The 23846-nt window shown below is 41.7% G+C and overlaps 1 protein-coding gene across 13 annotated transcripts in view; it reads left to right on the plus strand.

Moving 5' to 3' along the window:
* The window catches only part of FOXP1 (forkhead box P1), a 549153-nt gene that overhangs the window by 66789 nt on the left and 458518 nt on the right, over positions 1 to 23846 (plus strand). For all 13 annotated transcript variants that reach the window (XR_013834841.1, XM_079961999.1, XM_079962007.1 and 10 more), the window contains one exon: positions 9713 to 9837. The gene's annotated coding sequence lies outside the window, so the exon portion shown is untranslated. The remainder of the gene's footprint in view (positions 1 to 9712; positions 9838 to 23846) is intronic.

Here is a 23846-nt window from a genome sequence, read left to right on the forward strand (position 1 = left end):
GGTTGTCTCAGATGACTAGGCAGAACTTCAATCATTTTGTGGCACTGGGCTATTTGATATGATACGAATCTGCATAAAATCATAACACAGACTGAACTGGATGCTGGCTGGAAAAATATTTATTTATTTGTGACCTGATGTTTTTAGAATACTGCCAAGTAAATCCCATCTTCTCATAAATCAGGTGTGTGTGTGTGTACATGTACCTAACTTCAGAAACAGGGAATTGGCAGAAAAGGCATGGGAGAAAACATGCAAGGCTATGTGGTAAGAAGTCCCAGTCCCTGCAACATAGCCAAGATTATCCCAAGACATTTTTCATCTTAGGGCAAATACCTACCTGCAGTAGATGCTGGCTCTGTTACCTGGGTTACTAGGAGGCCTTTAGGGAACCAGACCTCTCACAGTTCTAGAGTCACAAGACTCTCCTTTTCAGGCATCCCTTTTGTATTGGGAGCCACTGGGCAGAATAGTTCAACTCACGATACTTTCACCCTTTATCTACAGTGGTGCCTCGCAAGACGAAAAGAATCCGTTCCGCGATTCTCTTCGTCTAGCGGTTTTTTCGTCTTGCGAAGCAAGCCCATTGGCGGCTTAGCGGCTTAGCGCTATTAGTGGCTTAGCGGCTTTTAGCGGCTTTTAGCGGCTTGGCGGCTTAGCGGAAAAGCGGATAAGCGGCTTAGTGGCTTAGAAAAGGGGGGGGGGGAAGGGAAAAAACCCCGCAGGAACTCTCAAGACATTTTCGTCTTGTGAAGCAAGCCCATAGGAAATTCGTTTTGCGAAGCACCTCCAAAACGGAAAACTCTTTCGTCTAGCGAGTTTTCCGTCTTGCGAGGCATTCGTCTTGCGGGGCACCACTGTAGTCAACTATGGTATATATTAATAGAGCACTACTGTTGTCTAATTAGTAACTGAGTTTCTGCTGTTACTGGAGAACTTCCAGTTGCAGATTTTAATGGAAAACTCCCTCATTTTTCAGAAGCTTCTCCATGGCTTATGTTTCCATTCAGTCACTCTGCCACCTTAATTTGCCTTACCCTTGTTTTCATTCACATGCCAGGCATGAAATGAAGGCACAGTGTAATGGTGTATTAACTTGCAAATCTTCCAAGAAGTTACATGACAGCCAGATCTGGTGTTGGCTATTTTAGGTGCAACTAATTGACCACAGATGCATGGGTCCTTTTGTACTCAGGGGGCAGAATGGGGGCAGAACAGGGGTGGAGTGGGGCGGGGCATGCTTATATGCACTCCTTTGACATGCACAGGGGCTGGGAATGGAACCCCTGTGCGAAATGGTCGCCGCCCGTACCATTATTTGATTCAGATGTAAGAAGGGGGGAATCACACAGTGGGCCTTTTAGTAAGAGCAATAAAACTTGGCTTATGTAGATGAACAAATTCAGAGTAAGGTACTTTTTCTGGATGATATTACTTCAAAGCACTTCAAAAGTAGTGCAGAGTCAACTGCTGGAATAAAACTCTACACTAAGGTAAAGGGTAAAGGAACCCCTGGCCATTAGGTCCAGTCGTGACCGACTCTGGGGTTGCGGTGCTCATCTCGCTTTATTGGCCAAGGGAGCCGGCGTACAACTTTTGGGTCATGTGGCCAGCATGCCTAAGCTGCTTCTGGTGAACCAGAGCAGCGCATGGAAACGCCGTTTACCTTCCCGCTGGAGCGGTACCTATTTATCTACTTGCACTTTGACGTGCTTTCGAACTGCTAGGTTGGCAGGAGCAGGGACCAAGCAACAGGAGCTCACCCCGTCACAGGGATTCAAGCCGCCGACCTTCTGATCGGCAAGTCCTAGGCTCTGTGGTTTAACCCACAGCACCACCCGCATCCCTAAAAAACTCTATACTAGCTGAGACTAATCTCGCCCCTGAAATTTCTTTTTTGACCTAATGAGGACCGGTTCTTAGACTTGGTGGAAGCAGGAAGTTGAAAGTACCTTGTAGTTCCTGTTCCCTAGTATTGGGTCTTAGGAGACACATTGCATCTCCACCTGTGGAGAGCTCTGCCATCTGTAATGACACCAGCAATCCAGCTGCCCCACTTGGCAAGCCACGTCTGGCAAGCGCTGATGGAAGTTGGGAGTCCCGACAGCTTCTGATGGGTCATAAGTTCCCAACCCCTGGTATAGACAGTACTGAACTAGGTGGACCAATACGGCAGGTATTTATCTTCATTTGGGCATCTTTGGACTTCTATGAATGGAAGTGGGTAGTAGCAACTTTTGTCTTTAACTTCCATTCTTGCACCGTTCCTGTTGCATCAGTTATGCCCTGAACTGAGTGCATTAATCTTCAGTAATTGTCCCAATGCCATGTTTACACACAAGTCTAGCAATTTCAGTTTATATGTATGATAGACTATGTATATAATGATTAACAACTCAACTGCATAGCTTTGTAACCAGCAGTAGCCTGACATTCTGCTTGGAATGTGGCAGTGGCAGGGTTCTAGAACTCGGAGGAGGCTGTTGCAGTCAAATTCCACACACATGAATTATGACAAGTTAGGCTGACTGTACTGTGGTTTGTTGTGTCTGGTTTGGTTCCTACTTTTAAAGCTGCAGTTGCATTTGGTCATTTGAAGCTTATTTTCGTAGTCTGGCCAAACCAGCTGGATCCCCGTGCACTGCAGGGAAACATAAAACGTTCAGCGTTTGAGCTAAAGTGCTCGACAGATAAGAAGACTCTTGTTACATCATGCACACTGTCTTGTGGGGTTACTAACTTCATTTTATTTGATTGGATGCTGAACAAGGCAAAGGAACACTCTTAATGGAAAGAAGAAAACACTTTGGGTACAATCCAGATTGATTATATCAGTGGAAAAATTGCCTTGACTCTAGTGGGAGGTGTATTGCTCCCTGCATGTATGTATGTATGCATGTATACAGTAATTTCTAAACTAAGTGAGAGATCAAGAATAACTAAGGAATGAATTGGATCAGTCCCACCGTTTTGGTGCTGTGGGTGGATAGGATAGAGAATGCTGTGTGTACTGAATAAATATCTCACAATTGGGTTTGCACACAGATTGTGAATTTCTGAAATCTACATATTAAACAACTTATGCCAGCAGGCTGAAATGAAATGGGAAATCCTGCCCTCTACACTCATATGCCAACACTGTGTCTGGTCTTTTGGCCTAATTGTATACCAAGGTTAGAGTAGTGTGCACAATTAGCTGGGAACAGTTCTCTTGAAAACAGGAAGACTTACTTCCACGTAGACATATATAGGATTGCACTGCAAGAGATGGCAAGTAACAATAGGTAAATAATAACCTGATTGTAAGAGGTGACGTGATCATAATTAAAATAAATAATAATTTAAAAAATTAATTTCTGCATAGCCCTTACAAGTATCCAAAACACTTCATGTTCATTATCTAGCTGTAATCCTTACCGTATGAGCCCCAGTTATGTATTTATTAGATTTCCATCCCACTATTCCTCTAAGGTGGCTTACACAGTTCTCCCACTCCTCAACTCGTTCCCACAACAACCCTGCGAGGTAGTTTAGGCTAAGAGACAGTGACTGGGTCACCCAGTGAGCTTCATGGCTAAGTGAGAATTTGAACCCTGGTCTCCAAGGGTGCAGCATGCAAACCACCACACCACATTGGCATATCTGAGGGTTGGTGGCGAGGGGACTTCCCCAGGGACTTCCTATGGCCACTACGCTGCAACAGTTCTCTTTGAAGGAGACTGTGAAACCAGCAGCAAAGGCATAATAATTGGCCAGTGTGGCATGAGGGTGTGCTGAACTCTGCTCCCTTCATCTCGGTATGTACAGCTGGTTCTGGGAGGCTCCGCACACATCAGGGTTCTTTTTAATTATTTGGAAGGGGATGTTGCATGGTTATTAAAAAAAAGAAAAGAAAATCCCCTTTTCTGCACCTCCCCTCCTCATTTGCTAAATGTGAAGGATAAATAATTTAATCTGGTGAAGAATGATAAATCTGGGTATCAGAGGGAGTAGACATGGTTGATAAATGACTGGGTTTTCCCCCTCCCCTCTGCAGGGTTGCCTAAACAAAATGTGGAAACATGAGTTGTATTATACATAGAAGTGTGTAACCAAGTGGCTGTGAATGTTGCCTCTGTTGCCAGTATGTGGAAACTGTATCTCGTTAAATACTTCCTCGGTGTACTTCTTGTTTGTACTGGTAACGCTGGAAATCACATGGGAGGCAGAGGTGCTCTTTAGACGACTTTCCTGGGAGATAAAGAAAACCAGAGGGATGTGGCATGCTTGCGTTGTGTGCCAGGAATGCTGAATGTTTGGGCGGTTAGCCTTTGGTGGGGCGCTGCTGTTGTCATTGGTTCTAAAGAGAGCTTGACAAGTGACAGAGCTGGGTTCACAACATACAGTAGATTAAAAGGATAAGAAACTGAAGAGAGAAAACCCGGCTACAAAAGGTTTTACTGTTAACAATAGCAAAGAGGGATCTTGAAAGAACAAGTAAAATGCTTCTTGGTCATAAAGGTAATGTGTTTGTATGTTCTGAATTGGCATTTACTTGTTTGGAAATATATTTTGACCGGCAGAGATGAGTATCTCAGGACCCATTTTTGTACCACCATTCACACAGCCCCATTGCTATTGACTGCCTGTCTCCCCAAAAGATTTTTAATAATAGGCTCCTGAGATGCAATAAGGCCTTCAGTTTGAGATCCTAAAGTGCTTCATAAATATTATTTAAACCTATTAAATACTATTTAATCCCCGGGACCTCCAGGATGGGGTGGGAAAGAAAGTCCTGTCTGATACTGTGGAGAGCTGCTGCCATTCATTGTGAGCAATAGATGGACCAACCGATCTGATTCAGCTTATTTCCCTGTGCTCCCCCTGTGCTGTTGGAGGGTACTTCTGTACCCAGCCTTGCTTCTAGGTGTGCAGGTGATGCCTATGGACAGGAGTGCCCTTTTCCAGCTGTGATAGGTGCCACTGATGAGCAAGGGTAGGGAGCCTTTGGCTCACAGATCTCATTAAGCCCTCCAGGCTATTTTGGCTAGGCTGTGTTCACTTGGCCCTCAAGCATGGGGTAGGTAAACTCGTGGCTGGGCCAAAAAAGGGGTCACATGTGCGCTGATCAACTGCTTGTCTGCTCCTGCAAAGCCCTTTGGAATGAAGCCCCAACTTTCAGCTGATTGTTGGGGCTTCAAAGCACAATGCAGTGCTCTCTGCAAACAACAATGATCAACTGATAGTTGCAGCCTAAACAACAATTCCAGTGAGCTGGAATTAGGTGCACTAGGGAGTTCCCCTTCAGGAACTTCCAAGGAAGCTGGAGGAATCACTTTGAATACAAATCACATTCTCTGCAGATAGGAAAATAATCCTTTTTAAGGAACATTTCCCACCTCTGAAGAGACCTCAAAGGGCCTCCCTGTTGTAACAACAACAACAACAACAACAACAACAACAACAACAACAGCTGATAATCGGATCAGTGATTACAGAGAATCTCTGTGACGGTTGCTAGTAGTCTGATCTTATATCATGAAATTTCAGAGAACTATATGTTTTGTTACTTCACCTTCGCATTGTTACCCTTTGAGCACTGATGACTTACCAAGAAGTGAGGGAAGGCTTTGACCTATCTTACTCAGGCCTAGTGATAGTTGGTTAGATGCATTCCTGAATTGTTCGGAAAGGATCACCATTAAGAAAACTGGAGTGTATACAGTGGTAACTCGGGTTACAAACACCTCGGGTTACAGACTCCGCTAACCTGGAAGTAGTACCTTGGGTTAAGAACTTTACTTCAGGATGAGAACAGAAATCGCATGCCGGCAGCAGTGGGAGGCCCCATTAGCTAAAGTGGTACCTCAGGTTAAGAACGGTTTCAGGTTAAGAACGGACCTCCAGAACAAATTAAGTTCGTAACTAGAGGTACCACTATAGGGTAATTAACAAATGGCCTGTGGCAATGTATGCACTTTTTTTCACTCAAAACTAAACATAGAGGGCTCATTCCAGATTGGGACAACAGTGTACAGGGAGAGAAGGTTTACTGCTTTCCTCCCCTGCCACAACCCTTACCCTCCCCTAACACATATCCTAATGGGCAAATTCCAGGAGTAAAAAAAGTGTCCCACTAATAACCGTGGAATATTTTTTTTTTAAGCTATTGGGAACAGTGGAGGTCAAGTTTTCAAAGAGTTGTGGAAGCTCTTTCTCTCTCCTCCTCCCCCCACGTGCCCCCCACCTACCCACTGTGTGCTGCAACCCAATCCATATAATTGCAGCATGTAATTTTGAGTAACAAAAAAGAACATATATGTAGCTTCAGGCTATGTATTAAACCCCATGCCAGAGGTCTTTCCCAGTCTTGCTATCTGACACTCCCTACTCATTGTGTTCGGTATAATGCTGGAGAAAAGTCTTAACATGCCCGTAACACTCATTTGCACCCATGCAAATGTCTTCTCAGTACTGGAGTCAGCTGTGGCTGACTTGGCATAAGCCCAAAATTGTGGAAGTCCCTCCACAAAAAGGTTCAACTGGCACCTTCACTATGCAGTTTTGGGCGAATGCTGAATATTTTCCTCTTTACCTTGGCCTTTGACACCCGAGATGTGTGTTTTCAGTGCCGACCCTGTTCTTGTTCTTGCAATTTAATTTAACAGTTTTTAGTACTGAATTTTAAATTGTAACTTGCACTGGGATCTATTGGGCAGATAGTAAATATGACAGTAACAATAATATCATTTATAATAATAACGTGACAGTGCAAATGTTCCCTTGTTGAGGTAATGCTAACACTCTCAAAATTGCTTTCCCCCCTTCCTGCCTTTGTCCAATACCATTTGTACTTTCTGTTTCTTAAAAGAAAATAAGGGAAAGGGAAGTATATTGTGCTACTTCATGCAATGCTACACAACCTGTTTGGAAAAACAGAGTCCCGTTACCTTGTGGGACCCAAGAATATGAGATCCTTGGCTTCGTTTACTTTCAATTCCAAGCTATTATTTTTTGAAATACTTTCAGGTTCTCCCAGAAGGACCCGGTTCATGATATAAACCACTTTTACCTCTTCTTTATTTCCAAGAAATCATTGTGTCAAGTTTCCAATAAGCAATAGGCAGCAGTGTTGAGAAGATTAAGCTCCTATATCGCTTCATTCATAACTTCCCCAAACAGCTCATTTATCAAAGGGCTGTGTCACAAATGACATCGCATTCACTAAAATTAAACTTGTTTGGATTAAAATATATGACTTAACATTTAACTTCACTTAAAGATATATGAGCGAGGTGCAGGGTTTTGGTGGGTTTTTTTTTTGGTTTTTTAAACTGCAATTCTAGCAAAGAAGAACAAAATGTTTTCTTTTGTTTTGTTGCTTGGTGGTAGGACTGTTTTGTAAACAACCTGATGCCTTGGCCTTGGGGACCTTGCAGCTGCTCCATTCAGGTTCCCTGTAGACATTTTGACAAAGTGGGGATTGTTGAAGAAGGAAAGTAAACAAGAAAATAAGAGTATATTTGATCATCTCCTAACCTGTTTGAACACACACCAGTTGTTTTTAAGGGCTGATTCCCAGACATGCACTTAAAATCTGACTGGGAGCAGGGGGCAGGTTCCACCTGCTCCATGCAGAACAGTTGTTGTTTTGAACAGACACTCAAAATTAACAAGCTGAATATTACCTACCGTGTGTGCATGCATCCTCAAATATGTAAATCAGAAAGTGTGATGGTGTCATCTTTTCCCCAATGATATAAAACTTTGATAATACCCTGTTTCCAATCCCTTTGAGGAAGGACTATCTAATTTGATTACTTTTGTTGTCCTTGCACTTGTTTTTATTTCAACATGTGCGTATGTACGCTGATCCCCTTAGACTGCAAAATGTTTTTCAGCTGGAGAGGCCTCATTTTACGCACATGTGGATAGCAGCAGTGCTACCCTAACATGTTGTTTACACATGTCCATGTTAATAATATGTTCAAACAAACATTTCTTGTAGAGATAAGTATTTAAGAGCAGTAGAGCCTAAAATGTTTTAGCTTCACCTTTGATCATCACTTGATAACCCCTCTTTAATAAAATGCAGCAGCTGTCCTTGAGTCCATGGTCTATATGATAAAATACGTGGGCTCCATGTGCTTTCAGTACTTTCCTTGGTCATGGATTTTTGGGGAACAACTGTAAAATGGGTATTGGAGTGACACTGAGTTGGGAGGGACTACTGGATTGTCTAATCCCAACTTTTTTGTAAACAGCTTAGAGGCTTTATTGCAATCAAGCAGTACATAAATAGATTTTAAAAACTGCAACTGCCTGCCTTTAAAAATATGCTCGTTGAAAAGCAGCTTGCTGCAAGTCTTAAAAAAAGATTAGAAGCCTTGTTTGTGCCTCAACTACCCGCTGTTATTATTTAGATTTATTGGTCATTTTTGTTACCAAGGTTTCCAAGCGGCTTATATTTAAAAACATAAACATAAATGTATTGTTGTCCTCTGTCCTCCAGTGTCTGAGCTGTAGGTAATTTGTAGTCATGGCTAGCCTATACTCTGCCAGAAAGGTGCTTTTTAAAACAATGGTAAGATGAACGAACCTTTGTTCCTTCTTGCTAGCATGTTTGGTGATGTGGTTTTGTAAACACACTGTGAACATGTAGTCATGGCTTCCTTTCATGCATACTGTTGTGTACTTACAAACAAGTACCTGCTTCGTCTTTTATGGTGTTTACTGCTGCAAACTTTGATGTGTATGTGAGCTTCCTTAAAATGGAAGGACATGGGTGCTGGGCCTTCTGCCCTCCAACTCTTCCATTCATTTCAATAAGCAAACTCTTTTCCTTGCTGCATTGTTAACATCTAGGTTAACATCTAGGCCAAATTAGCTACAAGCAAACATTTCCACTCACAGATAGGAAACTATCTGAATAGGTCTGCAACATTTAGTCAATTAATCAAGTAGAGTAATGGATTTAAAAGTTACGAATTTTTGTTACAATCAGCAGATTTTACAAAAAATCATTAAAAACAAATGTTTTCAAGTCAGTTGCTTAGAAAAATGTGGATGCTAGCTCCAGCACGATCTTAGAGGAAACATTACTCCTTTCCTTTCCTATAGGAGGGAATTCTAAGATGGAGAACAAAAGCAGGAGAGGGCTGTTGCGCTCATGTCCTATTTGTGGGCTTCTCATTGGTTGGGCTACTGTGGGAAACAGGACACCAGACTAGATAGGCCTTTGGTAGCAGAGCTCCCCTAATGTTCTTACCAATAGAGCCTGTAATATATGTGTCGTATAAAAGCAAAGAATGAGAATGTGTTGAATACACCTTCAAACAATCCTCTCACACCGAAAACTGTGTGTTAAGGAGAAGGGGGCAGGCGTCCATCTAAGAAAAAAAGACTTTGGCAACCCCACCTGCCGTTTTACCCATTGTGCTTTGGCTATACACGATTTGGGATTAAGGCACGATCCCCATAACTTGTGGGGGATCTGCGTAACTTGTGAGCTTACCGTAGTGGTAAATTTACTGTTTAACAAAGAAACATATTGAAACCAGAATACATTTTGGTGAAGTTTTAGGCAATGGTTCTGTTTATAACAGCAAAAAATGACTGTTAGATAAAATTACATACTGTGACAATTTCCCCCCTTCCCTCAATGGTGATGCTTCTTGTGAAAGGAACCAATCCACCAAGCATTCTTCTGATCCAGAGTTTTTTCCTGTTACAGCATGCTGTGAATCACTTACCTGAGTGAATCTGGCTTCTGAATACGCTGGAAATGAAAAGGGGTCAATCCCTTCCAAAATTTCATCAGCCATGAACGAAGATGCATAATAACCACAACTAAAACTGGTAAGTCAATAATTTAAATGTAAGTAGTCTCAGTAATTTAAAACTCAGTTCCTAAGAACTCACAGAGACGCTTAAAAATGAGCCCAAAACTTTCCCCCCTTCCACTTTTGTCATTAATAGTGTTTATTTTGTTAATCATCTCAAACATTGGTCTTCCATTAGCAGGTTGGGATCTCCTACTGGTTCCAAGCTCATTTAAGGTGGGTTGGAACAGCAGCACAACCTCATAATAATATATGGTAAAAAAGAGAGAAATTGATTAAAAGGTGGCTCCAAGGTTGGAAAAGATTGGAAACTACTGATCTAAAACATTGTTGGTATTATAACAGTGATAGAAGAGCTGGTGTAGTGTTATTGCTAAGAATGTGAGCTGTGACTCAAGGTCCCTGTTCAGTTTAAACCACATGACCTTAGATAAGTCATCTTCCTTGAATAGCCATGTGCAAACTAAACTACTTTATAGGTTTGTAAAGTTTTCAGAGAATTTAAACATCATGCTCAACCATGGTTTAACATGATGGGAACAACCTGCTGTTAGCCTTAGCCTTTCACTCCCGCTTTCTGCTGTTTGGCCATAAGTAAGAGTTTGGAAGCTTCCACTTTGAGTTAAATACAGCTTTCCATGTCTTCTGGTTCTAAAGCTTGTTATTGTTAACTATGATTACTTTAAACTAGCCAGCTGTTGAAATCATAATTTAAAGTTGGCTTCTTTTAAATAACCATAGTTAAAGTGAACCGCAGTCCGTTGGTCGGTACCACATGACAAATTGTGGTTAACCAAAGGAGGAAGAGGAAGCTTTCAAACTCTTCTTTGTGAGGACAGGAGAACCCAAGAGTCTCTACAGATTGTTCGTATTGTGTTAACCCAAGGTTTAGTGTGATATTTCAGTGCAGCCAGTATATTGGAAACTCTTGCTAAATGTGCTAAATAGATAATGAATGTAGTAATTGTGACAAAATATAGCTGCAACTCAGTAATTTATAGACGGTTCCCAGTACATTTCATTTTATTAAACTATTTAGAATAAAAATAGTTTCATAATGAAAGTTGATAATGTTTTTTGACATGTAAAGTCAGCACAGAAAGATCTAAGGCTTATTGGGAATCGGTTGATCAGCAGTGCTGTGGATGCCTCACTTGTAATAGTAACTTAAAATGAATGTATAGGAGCTTCAGTATCTTATACTTTGGGTCCCAAAATAGACAATACACACAGAATATTCATCATTTTAGTATACTTCTGTCCTATTGACAAAATGATGTCACTGACCATAGATTCATAGAATCAGGAGCGCCAGCAGGGAAGGGCCAGCTCCCCCCCCGCTGAAATTTTCAAGGAGGGGGCTGGGCCCCCTCAATATCTGGGGGGACATGCATATGCCATGTGCGCATACCGTGTTACATGATCAAGTCACTCACACATATCCTGCTACTTCCACTCAAGACTGCCTCTGTCCCCCTCAAGTAGGGAGTCACCTAGCACCACCATATGTCTCTTCCTTCTCTGGGGAGTGGCAGGAATTGTTCTGTAGAATTACTTTGTTGTAGTTACTTTTGCTCCATAATCTGCCTGGTGCAGATGTAATACTCCCTGATCACCTCACCATGGCTAGACTATCAGGAAAACTCCAGCAGCTCATACGTGCCTTATTTCATTTTGCAAACAGGCTGGTGATTAGTCCTGTGTGATTGGTACTGCCAGACCTCTGAATTACTAGCTTAGGTCTAAAGCAATTCCATCATTCATATTATAATTATTTTTATTTATCAAATATTTCGCACTGGAAGAAATACAATTATTCTTTAGTCAGAAGAATGAAAATTGAGCTCAGTTTTTGGTTTCTAGATTAAACAGAAAAGAAAGGCTTTTCAACTAGGAGTTTGCTTAAAGTATATGGAATTCCCCCCCCCCCCCACTTCCTTTTAAATAATAACTTTGCATTGCTGGCATGTAATCAATAACCCTCTTTGCCTATTATAAATCCACTTTCATTCAAAAATAAAATTAACACATATTTTAAAGGGGCTGTGCTTTTATTTTCCAGGCGTCACCCTGCCATTAAACATGGATTATCATAACTTCATGTTTTACTGGCTGACACAGTAAACAGTTGAATAGATCAATTTTGCTAAATTCACATGCAAGTATGTTTATGTGGAAGCTATACATAAATCCCAAGTATTTATACTTAAATCTTTATTTGTTAAACCATCATATTGAGAAATCAAAGTATGCAGCTTTGCAATCCAGTATATACACCCAGATTCAGTGAGAGGGATTTTTATGTATTCTCCTCAGATTTCAAAAAATATATCAGCATTGTTCATTTGTTTAGCAGCACAAAGGGGAATCTTGCTGTGCAAGAATATCTCTTAAGACTGGGGCTGGTGCTAAGGATCCCCCCCCCCATTTTAATGTAGTTGCACACAATTTTTTAAGCATGAAGATGGCAAAAGCTTTCCCTGTGTTTGTAAACATTCGCTTAATAACCCAAAATAATAGGAAAGCTCCACAGTTTTATCCTGCAGAACATCGGAAGAGGCCTGGGTGTTACTCTGATACAATGAAAATCTGAATGATGCATTTGGCTTCCCCACTCCTTGCTCCATTTTTGTGTCCTTTGGCAAATAGACAGAGTTACTTATTTTGTGTCAAAACTATTGGCTCTTTGCTTAATATTCTTATGATTTAACTTATATGTGACTATCTCGACAAACAGAGAATGTGTCCTAAAATGGCATCAAAAGCAAAGATGTAGATCCTTAGTTCTGGCTCCAGAATGCAAACTCTGATCCCTTTGATGCCAGTACTGGATGGCAGGCAATGGCCTGCTATAACTTTGTCCTGCACTTTGACAGCAATCCAAGTAAACTTCGTTCCATCTTCTTTTTCCTCTTCTTCATGAAACTTTTTCAGGAGGGGGGTGGAATGCAATTTTAGCAATTTAATATATACTGCCTAATGTGTTTTATAAGCCTTGTGTGCTCAGTCCTAGCTATTTTGGTTTTCCTCCTAACACAATGAACCAAATATTGGGGGGAAATGCCGCTCTTTGCTGCCATCATAAAGGACGGCTAGATTTCATAAACAGTTATGGATGTTGGCAGGTGCCTATCATACTGTATAACATCCTGTACAGCACATGAAGACGGTGTCAACTTACATTTTATCTCTGAAGTAGTTTCAAAGCATTTATTTGCTTTCTCTTGAGTCCTTAACCTAATTCAAGTAACATAATTGGCTGAATATTTTTCCACATAACTAATTGGCTAGTTGCCAGTGTGGAAACCATTGTCTGACTTGATGATGATCAGAAATTAACATGACATTTGCGTGGTGGTAATGGAATATATTAGTAATGTAATTCTCGACTGTAAAAAAGAGTCCATCATTTCCCCTAACCTATGATCAGCAGGATGGGCTGAAAGAATGATGAAACGTTCCCAGCAGGCAGATCCCAACACTGGCTAGCCAATCTCTGTGTCAAATTTTGTTTTAAATTCTTCAGACAAAGCTGTAATGCTTACCAATTAATTACCACAAATGTCAATTAAAAATCTACCAAATAATGCAGTAAGATTAAAATTCAATTAAAAGAATTACATTTAACAAGGGGGGATATAACATTATTTTAATGAATTCTGCTGAAGGTGACAGATTACGTAGATATGTTTGTGCGCTGTAGGTGGATTAGGATTCACTGGGCAGTGTGAACTCCGTAACTTCATACATATATTAATTGTGAGAATTATTTCCACCACAGTCATGTCCTTAAGGAGTTGAGAGCCTCAAAATATCACATGCCACAAAGCTAAGGAGATATTTTGTATTGTTCCAATACTGCTTTGTCACATGTAGAAAGGCATTTTGTATCTTTGTTTTGTTTCTCTATAGCCTTCTCTCAACAAATACATTTACAGTATTTTTCAGTAGTTGCATCTGTGAAATTGACTTCGTCAGTTGGGGCGGCAGGAACTCTTCTCATTAACAGTTGTCCCCTCTCCCATTTCACTCACCCTTCATTCATCTCCCAAAGTAACCAATTATTTTCCATTTGTTCTGCAATGCTCCTTATGGGATTGTGCTATACCAAGGGCAGGCAAAATAAGGACTACGAGTCGTATCTCTACCAGGTTGCAAGAGGAAAAAAAAGCTTTGATGGGCTTGCCACAGTTTGCCAGTCTTGTGTTGTCTCCCATGATTTTTTTATTTAACTGAAGTAACCTTGCCAAAAACAAGCATGCATCCAGGTGTACCTTGCAGGTGTCCAGGTTCAGCTAGGGGGGCACCTGTATACAAGGCTGTGCAAGGCTTACAGCCCAATCCTCACAACATCAGCAAATAAGTGCTTTGGCTGGGATCCAGCAGCCACTTGGACCAGTATGCCAAACTAAGTCACTGCCTTGCGTGCAAGTTATAATAAGAGGCAACATGGAGCTGAGGCATAAGGTGACTCTGCATTGTGGAAGTGATGCAGAAGCAAGTACAGATGTGATGGTTATCTGTGCACCACCTTCTAGTGGCATTGTAGTTACTCTACCTACCTCAGCACAAAGTGTTAAATGTGTAATTTCAAGGTTGAAATGCTATTGGGTTGCACTGCACAGTTGTACGAACTCACCCCTGTTTCCTCGCATAGGATGCTAGAGTCCTTATGCATGCTGAACCCTGTGACATGCATATGGAACTCCTGCCCCATGACCAGTGCTTTCTCTGCCGATTTCTCTGCACATGCATCTCCTGGAGCATGTATGATACTATTTCCAACTATTCATTCAGCAAAGAAGCCTGCTTGGCTGGCAGTCCTGAGTGTACACTTCTGGATTGGAACGCTAATGCATACCCTCCCCGGGAATCACTTTATGTAAGACTATTGCTGTGCTGTTACAAAAGAGCAATATTTGCATTTCGATGTAACAGAGAGCTAATTTTAAACGGTACTTTAATGGAATGGTTTTGTAAAGCATTTTTCATGCTTTCTGCAGATGGTTGTCTGCAGCAGGTAGCAGGGTGGATAGAATATTTTTAAGTGCATTGTTTGCTGAATACAGTGAGCAAAAGTTTTTTGAACTGAAAGCAAAATGTTCTCAACAGGTTCTGCAGTTTTAGATGTGCACAAGTTCCCTTTAGAGAAAAAAAAGGGGCGTAACAGGTCTGCAACAGATAACGGCTCTGAATTTCCACACAGCGCAGAGTGTTTTAAGAAGAAACACGCCTGCTTATTTGTACATTTATCATCTCTTTATCAAATGTGGTTGGTTTTCACACTGCTATATCTGAAAAGGTGCAAAAGGAGAAGGGGGGAAGCATCTGCTTATTGCTACCAACAGGTAGTTCTACAGCACATTTCGCTTTTTGTCAAGTGCTGGTAGAATTAAACCTAAAGGAGTCAACTGTTCCCCTTTCTGTACCTGATTGCTGAAGGCTGCTTCTGCAATTCAACAGTCAGTAAAGCAAGAGGAGAGAGGGTGAACTTTTACAGAAGGCACTGAATGGCAAGGAACATGAGAACTGAAAGAAGTACCCACTTGTTAAATAGGTTCTAAAGCTAGCTTCATTCTGTTTTGCTCAGGGCATTTATGTTTTTCTTCTCCATTTGAGCAGCCACGACCGTCCTCGGCAACAATGGTGCAGGTAGGACTGGGCCTTGGGGTTGAAGTATAGGGTCTGTAAATGACCACCAAGATGTTGAGGGCAGTAGCAAAGAGGTGCCATCTCAGTGCATGGGCATGCGGAAGCCCACCAGGGCCTGACTCTAGCTGCCACAGCAGCCTTTCTCTCTCCTACTCCCCAGTATCAGGGCTATTTTCCCCCAGCCAGAACTTAGCTCCAGCACCTCTCAGTCTATATGAATTGACCCTCAAGAGCTCCAGTCCCTGTGGAAGGCTGTGCCTTTTGGAAGCTAAGCCTGTTTCAAAAAAAGTGCCAAAAAATGAGAAAGCAATTTTCCAGGAGTCTTGAGTTTTTACCTCAAGCTTGTTTTGTGGATTTGATCCTTTTGGAAAACTGCTGTTCTGAAGCACTGGCGGACGAAGAGGAGTGTGGGGGGAGCGCACCGCCCCCGGCAGTGAGACCCCAGTGGGGTGCCATCACTGCTGCCCCCCATCCACTCTGGGCGCCACACCCCCTCAGGTGGTGCACCACACTCCTAGGACACGCGCCAGCCCCGCTCCCGCCTGCTGGTGCCAGAGCATGCAGCTCCGCCACTGTTCTGAAGGCGAGCTGGTTTCAGAGGGTTATACTTTCTGTCAGTCCCAGATAACATGTCTTAGTAATGCTCATTTTGTCCATTTACTCCGAACACTGGCTCGCAGCCAAATTTAGTGCCATTGAAATAACTGGGAACCAACCGCCTTAACCCATAGCATTGTTGCTTAACCGGGTGGTAGAGTGGGCTTTTAGAAAGATATTTTCCAAATTAAGAAAAGGAGAACTCAATTTCTGGCTATTTTATATAGGCTGCTTTTGGGCTTTCAGTACTCAGAACTGCCCTTTTTAATCCAAGTTATATGCTCTCAGAAATAGGTCTTGAAGAGCTTTGTAACCAGGAAAGCATGGGTCATAAATGTGTAATGTTCATACAGCAGGGCCACATTCATTGAATCAATGCATAGGTTTCCACTGCTACCCTCCATTAATACTCCCTTCCTACAAAGCCCCTAAGAATTACTTAAAATCTCAATGCATGAGGAAATAGTTAGCTGTGGACTATTTGCCAGCAAAATCTCCTTTGTGAATTCTGACTCTAATGTCCTGGGTGTTCTTTGCACAGGAACATTAAATGGTCTTCAAACAGTTGAGAGGGTTTTTAAACTGTCCAGCAGTCATAGGCACTTGCCATATAGCATTCAAGTATAAATGTCTCATCAGTGCTACTTCTGAAGCCAGATATTCTACAAATTTGCGATCTGATGTTTCATAAGCTGAGAATATGGGCCCATGCTTTGAATTAGAAGGTGATAACCTTTTCCACAAGATTTCAACATACCCTTCCTTGCCTTTTTGGCATCCATTCCAGATTCGCAAAGTCAATCCTCTTTTAAAAGGGGCACTTAGATCATTAGTGCTTCACAGCAACAGAGACAGCTGCAGAGGCCTGGTGATATTTGACTCAACTGGGGGTGGGGTGGGTGTGCTGGAACCAAGTGGATCTTGCTTGTGGATTTTGGTGAGTATTTTTTTTTAATGCAGAGTTTGTTGTACTTCTTTGCAGATTTTATTCGATTTTGGTAGCAGACCTCACTTTATGTCTTATGGGTGCGATCTAACATTGCACCAGTGGATGCAATGGAATTCTCCTTCCCCCCCTCTCCACTGCAGTCTCCCATGTCCCTAAATGTGTTTTAGAGGATTCCCCAAGCCTCCCGAGCAACTTGTGGGGGTACAGTATGGGGCTGTAGGGGGTATGGGTGGCAGGGGAATTCACATTTGACCAAGCGGAAATCCATTGTGTAAGTGGAACACCTCAATTGAACATCACCTTATAATTCCACTTTTAGGTTTTCAAACTGGTTCCAACTGGTTGTTGGATTTCTTCAGACACTTGACATTGTTCAGTGAGTTAAAGATATTTTCTTTCTTTAGAGTTTTGTCTTTAAATGTAACATTTCCCAGTTTTGTATGTTAGACAGAACTGACCCCCCCCCCCCCAGTATATTGTGTTGTCATTGTTTGTTCTTACAGGTTTTTTAAAAAAAAACATTTCTTTTAAATTATGTCACTGAAGTATACAAGAGCTGACATGTGCAAATATGTAGTTAGACAACTGCAAAAGTATATTATTTGCTGATCGACCATAATGGTTCCACAGAAGCCATTATACTCAATCATATCATGTCAATCTGTGGTAGTTATTATGATGGTAATGCAAATATGCATTCTTTTTTTCTTTTCTTTTCTTATAAAAGGGGAAAGAAACCATTATTGTACATATGCAATAGCTGCTGATAATCATCAGTATTGTTGTCTTCCTTGCAGTAATAAAAGAACTTTGACTATGCTATAGTAAAGACTGTAATACCATTAGTAACTACCACTGCTGCCACCGTTACTACTAATGTGTAATCTGAAAAAGTGAAAACCAAGTTTGAGTTCTCTGTGGAGCTAATCTTATTACTGATTTGGTGGGCAGCTGTTTAGTCTGAGCAGCAAATTTCATACAAACTGAGTTATATCCCTTCTAAGCTAGATCCTTTCACAGACTGAAGGTAGGTAGGTCTGAGCTTCCATCATGGCTAGGTTGGGAAGATGTTGGATCTGAACATTTTTACAAACTGCAAGTTAATCTGGGCTTTATTTTAGCCCACCTGAATTAGTCAAGTGTTAGGCTAAGGTTGTATCTCAGATGGTTGGACTGTGTGTTGACTGTCTAAAGCAGGGGTCAGCAACCTTTTTCAGACGAGGGCTGGTCCACCATCCCTCAGACCATGTGGTGGGCTGGACTATATTTAGAAAAAAAATATATGAACGAATTCCTATGCCCCACAAATAACACGCTGATTCCTGAACCATCTGCAAGCCGAATTGAGAAGGTGATTGGGCCTCATCCGGCCCACGGGCCTTAGGTTGCCTACCCCTGCTCTAAAGCATACTGTTGTAAGTTAGGTCTTGGCTTTATCCTGTCTAAGCTGGACAGATTCTGACGCTTTGTTGCAATACAGGGATTCTGCTCAATTGCTTGATTCAAATGAAAGAAAACAACAACACAGGGCTACAGTACACTACAATACAAAATGTGGTACCAGGAGAGGCAAGAAAGGGGAAAAAATAAGGTATATAATTTAAAAGAAAATAAGTGAAGTATTTTGGTTGAGATTCAAGTATTTTAATAAGCAATTTGCTGTAATTAAGTAAGGATGAAATGGACAGAATGATATAGAGATTTGTTGTCCATTGTGAGATAAAGTTTTTTTTAAAAGACTTTAGTACTAGAAATCAGAGAGGAACACATGCTAGCTGAGAGCACTATACAGAAAGTTTCACATAGACAAGAAATCTAAGGTGGAATCTACAAATATCTAATAAACGCTGTGAAAATGCTTTTTTTAAAAAAAGTTTTGAAAAATATTTTGAATTTGCTATAGCTCAACATCGCCATCTAGTTTCACATTTTTTAAAAATAATTTTTATTAACCGACCAATCAAATCAAATCAAATCAAATCACATCACATAAATTCCGAATCACAAAGCCAAATTTTAAATTTTTGTTGGGGGGACCCATATTTCAAGTTCCGAAGGGGGATTCCGATCATCTTCTTGCTGCTGCGTTAATATCCACAAATCTGCCCAAATAATGTTCATAATTTTATCCAGTCTTATCTTGCTGTTTCCACATCTCTTCTTGTTCGTATATTTTTCTTTTTTTCTTTATGATCTCTTCTGATAATCTCCTTAAGCAGGTAAACACCAATTATAATCCTGTGTGAATTTTTCCGTTCGTCCAATCATCATATCAAGATGGTTTCCATATATCATCACTTTCATAAATAACAGCACTCTTTCCATCATTAATCTCGCAAATCTGTCGCTCTTTAGTCCCTCTGAGGAGGCTCACCCACAATATAAAAACAGCTCTGTTCCTCCTCCCAGACTTAAGTCTTCCGACAGAACTTGCCAAAATGGTGACGGTATTTTTTGCTGCGTCATTCCAAAGCTCTTATGCTTTCCACGATCTTCTTAAAACATGCTTTGGTTAGAAAATTATCTCCACACAGTCTTAAATCCACAGCTTAAGTCATTTAAACGGCATTTCTGACTTGTGACTTGTGGGGGGGGGGGGATTCTTGGTTAATCACATAGAGAAAAGAAAGGAAAGTTCCCCCCCTCCCCCATCCAGTCCCGTTGCCGAACATACCGAGCCTTGGTGTGTCTTCTCATGATTTATTCTTGTTCCTCTGACCCGTCTTGTTTATCAGAGATCTCTTCAGTTAGCAGTCTTTACTCCCCCCTCTTCCTAGAAATATGTGCATTAGCTTCCTCCTAATTGTTTCTTTTGAAGTTGCTGCAGCTAGAGGCGTGAATCGGAGACAGCGTCCAGGAGTGTCGAGATGTGCACAAGGGCTTTCTGCCTAGTGCCCCCACCCCCACAAATTCGGGGGTGGTATAGGGTACAGCAGGCAAGGGCAGTCCCCCCCCCACACGCTTGGGGGGCAGGGAGGCTGTTTACTCCCATCACAGCCTTTTAATTACCTTGTGTGGGTCGGAGAGATGTTATTGTCAGCCATCTTCCGATGCGCCCCTAGTGGCCCCCGCCATCTAGTTTCACATTTTATTGTTTTTACTCAGGGATTATAGATTTTGTTTTTGTCTGTGGTTTGATTAAATAAAACAAAATTGAAAAGTAAATTGAGTTTAGTTCCCATTGACATTGACAAGATATCACTTAGCTTTGACTTAATTTTCACATTGATTTAAATAGGATCTAAATAGGACTAGCGTACTGTGGACCCAGTCCTTTGATTTGGGTCGTAAGAACAATGGGGCTCTCTCACCTCCTTCCCACTGCGCTCCTTGGACACTTAAAAGGCCACTCCTGAAAAACAGGGGAACCTCTGGAATAGTATTCACAGTAGCATGAGGGACTGCATCTGTGGGGATGGGAACTGGCAGAAATCTCCCCTAATCAGAAGTGCATTCCACTCAAGCAAGTTTTCCATTGGATCAATAATTATAGTACTGTGTTGACACAAAGGAGATTGGAATCTTTTACTATAATCATCAATGTTTTTATTTTGAAACATTGTGAATTTAAAGTTTCTTCCTCAAAGATACAAAATGACCAAAAATCTGCAAAACAGTTGGCTTCCTTTTTTCTTTTCTTTTTTGGTCTCATCCTGAGTTTTAGATTCGTGGCTATATGTTTGTGATGGAAACTGAATCTTACATTTGTGGAAGGAACTTGGACAGGCAAAGTCAACTCTTTGTTTTCCTTCTCTTATTAGAATCTGAATGACTTTCAGTGCTGCAATTAAGGTCTTTTTTGAGGTAGCTGTTTAAATATTTATTAGCATTGGAGTATTGGGTTTTCTAAATAACTCTTAAGGCATTTGCATGCACACACACAAAACTGTTGACAATTCTGTAGTGGAATAGACTAATTCATTTTTATTTATTTTTTTGGGACTCAGTCAAGTGTGATTGGCTTAGTTACTGAGGAATTTATTTTAGGGAAAAGTCAGTGTCAACTGAAAAATGGTTCCATTCTGAAAAGACAAAAATTCCTTTACTTGTGAAAATGTGTCTTGGCAGCCAATTTGACTTCTGATACAAGATTTAACACTTCTCTTGAAACATGAATATTTGCCATGGCAACAGCAACATTGAGCACCACATGTTGAAGATTTGTTTTCTGTGCTCCCTGGTTAGCTTTGGCAGCATGGACTTTTGGTAACTGCCCCTTGCACAGTTCCTTAATCTACCTCTGCTCAAGAGTCGATGCCTTGTCCTGCAGAAGTCAGTGTTCAGATTGCAGAAGAATGCCGTGCATTTTTAAAAATGGATCGTGTGTAAACCGGCGCCACACCTGGCTGGGTTGCCTGAGTGAACCTTTTCTGTCCGGACAGCCACTCGCCCGTGGCTGTCTCAATCGCTGGCAGAATCCGTCAGTGGGCGTTTCTTGAACTTCTTCCAGCAAAGAAGCTCTTTGACGCCTAGTCTCCGCCTACTCTCCCTGCGCGGAAGCCTTCTGTGCAAGGAGGGTGTGGGCAGCGGAGGAACCGTGCTCTCCCCGCTGGTCCCCGGCGAGAAGTCATGGGACCGCCTCGCCGATTCCCCCATCTGCCCCCCTTCTCCACTGGTGCTACGCTGATTTCCTTCCCCAGAAGATGGGCTGCTTCTCCCCATCCTGGGACGCTCTCCGGAATCCCTCTGGAGCCCTCTCTCTCCCTCTGGCTCCGATGGCAGTTCCCTGACAGATACATTACCGATATCTGTGGCTAGTAGGCTATTTTGTGCCTGTTACGTTTGAACAACTTCAGCAGAGGGCCTGGTTTACATGCTTGCCCTCTAAATGTCGATGGCAGAAGACCTCAACCTTCGGGCTGAGAGGTAACGTGCCTCTGACTACCTGTGCTGAAGAACAATGGCAGAAGAGAGCTATTCCACACATGTCCTGCTTGAAGCATCTGGTCGGCCACTATAAGAAATAGGATGCTGGACTAGAAAAGCCATCGGTAGGGTACTTATTCTATTACAGTGGTACCTCAGGTTACATACGCTTCAGGTTACATACGCTTCAGGTTACAGACTCCGCTAACCCAGAAATAGTGCTTCAGATTAAGAACTTTGCTTCAGGATGAGAACAGAAATTGTGCTCCGGCGGCGCGGCGGCAGCAGAAGGCCCCATTAGCTAAAGTGGTGCTTCAGGTTAAGAACAGTTTCAGGTTAAGTATGGACCTCCGGAACGAATTAAGTACTTAACTCAAGGTACCACTGTATTATATTCCCTAAAACATTGATAATAAAAAGCTCAGAAAGCAACCTTTTCAGAAATATGAGTTGTGTAGCAGGTTTTCTCTTTTGGAGACCTTTTATGCCAAGTCTTCATTCTTATTTTCAAGCTCCAAAGGAATTCAAAGAGGTATTTGGGTTGAGGAGCTGAAAGGAACAGGGCTGTGCTGTCTGGGGCTGATGGGAGTCGTAGTTCAAAACATCTGGAGGGCAGCAGCTTAGCAAAGAATGATCTAAGCTCTTTTCTGATCTTATCTAAACCATCTGATGAATAGTTTCAGTTCACTCCCAGCAGTGCATCTACCTAGATTAGACCAAATCTGCATATGATAGTCCTCACTTTATAGAAAAGTGACCTACAATCCACCTGCTCCTAATCTGTAATATTGTGTGTGTGTGTGTGTGTGAGAGAGAGAGAGAGAGAGAGAGAAATTGTGACACAGTGGTGACAATAGAACACTCAGGTAATTTAAAGTTATAATAGTAACCAGTGATAGTAGAATCTGGTTACTGTTATAATTGGTATATAATTTTTACACAAATACTTTATATTTTGGCTGTGGAATTTTCCAGGTTTTCAGTTTTAAACAGAGTGTGGACTTCTCAAAAGTGGCATTCTTGCTTCCATTTTGCAGTAACATGAAGCAGTTCAATGCTGGATTTTATCCTGTTGAAATACTATCTATTTAAATTCATTTTAACCTATCTATGTATTAAATTGAATATCCTATTGAGATTTCAATTATGCATGAATATGGTACACTTGTTTGTTACTAAGGTGACTAATGTGTCAAGGTTATGTTGATGCTGTACCATTAAAAATGAAATAATAATACAAAAAAGATGTTGACAAGCTGGAACGTGTGCAGAGGAAGGCAACCAAGATGTTCAGGGGTCTGGAAACTAAGCCTTATGAGGAGCGCTTGAAGGAGCTGGGTATGCTTAGCCTGGAAAAGAGGAGACCAGATGTTGTTGTTGTTTAGTCGTTTAGTCGTGTCCGACTCTTTGTGACCCCATGGCCCAGAGCACGCCAGGCACTCCTGTCTTTCACTGCCTCCCGTAGTTTGGTCAGACTCATGTTTGTAGCTTCGAGAACACTGTCCAACCATCTTGTCCTCTGTCGTCCCCTTCTCCTTGTGCCCTCCATCTTTCCCAACATCAGGGTCTTTTCCAGGGAGTCTTCTCTTCTCATGAGGTGGCCAAAGTATTGGAGCCTCAGCTTCAGGATCTGTCCTTCCAGTGAGCACTCAGGGCTGATTTCCTTAAGAATGGATGCGTTTGATCTTCTTGCAGTCCATGGGACTCTCAAGAGTCTCCTCCAGCACCATAATTCAAAAGCATCAATTCTTCAGCGATCAGCCTTCTTTATGGTCCAGCTCTCACTTCCATACATCACTAGGAGATAAGATAGCCATCTTCAAATAACTGAAGAGCTGTCGCATGGAAGAAGGAGCGTGCTTGTTTTCTCTTGCTCTGGAGGGTAGGACTCGTACCAATGGCTTCAAGTTGCAAGAAATGAGATTTCCACTGAACATTCAGAAAAACTTTTTGACAGTAAG

This window comes from Podarcis cretensis, assembly GCF_951804945.1.
Source record: "Podarcis cretensis genome assembly, chromosome: 2".
NCBI classification, from domain to species: Eukaryota; Metazoa; Chordata; class Lepidosauria; order Squamata; family Lacertidae; genus Podarcis; species Podarcis cretensis.